The following is a 1,371-nucleotide window of genomic DNA, read 5'->3' as shown; positions in this document are numbered from 1 at the left end:
CTCGCCTTAAAGGAGGCAAAATGCCTCCTTTTGTTACCGACTATCCTAGATTTGTATACTATAGTTTACTAAAGTGAATCGCGAAAGGGTAAAAACAATTGCATACACATCGGCAGTTGTTTCCAAAAAAAAATGCTTTATAATATTTCGTCGCCACTGCAATTTCGACGAAGAGTTGTATCTCTCGAATTCCAATTTCTGGAATAGGAGTGGATGACTCAATGGTTTATGATAGGAAATCCTGCGCTTGGTCGCAAACTGAGAGCAAAGCTTCCTCGCTCGTATTTAGGGCCTTCAGATGCAACCGCTTCACGAGACCTACCCATCGAGATATGTTCATGCTCAGGAGTTCAACAAAACCAATTATAAATATATCGATTACGCACTCCGTCAGTTTCAACCGCGCGTATCAGCTTTTGCAACCTCCAGCGTTACATTCCTGTCCTTCTACGTGTCTGCCCAGCAAAAAGTGTACACTACAGACAACGCCAGTGAAATCTACCATACATTGCAAATACGATCGGTCTAAACGTGATTTTTCATCTAAAAAAAAAATTAAACCAATCCATCCAGTATTCTGACATTTGTGTACATCCATTTCAGTATTAATACGTGTGTATTCTAGTGTCTTTTTTGTCCCTTTTAGTTTTTTTGTGCATTCTTAACGGAATTTGTACTGAAACCGCCACTTTTAACCTATCTAATGCCTAGGGGGATATTCTTGTCGCTCGAACTATTATTACTATTATTTTAGATGGAGGATAGTGTTCGGATAGTAGGCAGATTTCATCATCGTTGTCTGCACCTAGGGGTGACGCCAGGATCATATTGAGCGCTAACTGAAACGAAAGATAGCGGTAGCTGTGGTCTTGCTTCCTCTCCATTGCGCGTGTATGTTAGTCGACGAAGCCTATGCCAAATCAATTTAACTCAAAGGTGCTATTACATGGCTATACTGTTCCACTTTAGAAACAATGACAGAGAAATCATCTCCTATCTGAAGTGTGGAAAACATCATACAAAATTAAAGTATTTTGCTCGACAAGAAAACCCGTCCAGCGGTTTGATTAATGACGAAGAAATGGATTTTTTTTACCTTCTTATAGGAGTATGTTACGCATGAGACGACCAAGAAAGTGGCCGTTGTTCTTATTTTACCTAGTGCGGAGTCCTTTGTGCATCTTATTGCCTATACTTCGAAAACGATCCCACTGGTTCCAGATCGTTGTCACGCGGCACATATATACTGTCACGAGTTATAGATGGGGCTCACATCGCCGGATGCAGTAGGTTTTGTAAAACAAAAAGTGTTGGCCTGTCGTGTCACTTGTGTTTCCTCTTGTGGCGTTTCTTTCACAAAAAAAAAATCAA

This window comes from Phytophthora parasitica (genome assembly GCF_000247585.1).
Source record: "Phytophthora parasitica INRA-310 unplaced genomic scaffold supercont2.118, whole genome shotgun sequence".
In the NCBI taxonomy this organism is placed as follows: Eukaryota; Oomycota; class Peronosporomycetes; order Peronosporales; family Peronosporaceae; genus Phytophthora; species Phytophthora nicotianae.
The sequence above is the reverse complement of the archived record's forward strand: the minus strand, read 5'-3'. Positions refer to the sequence as shown.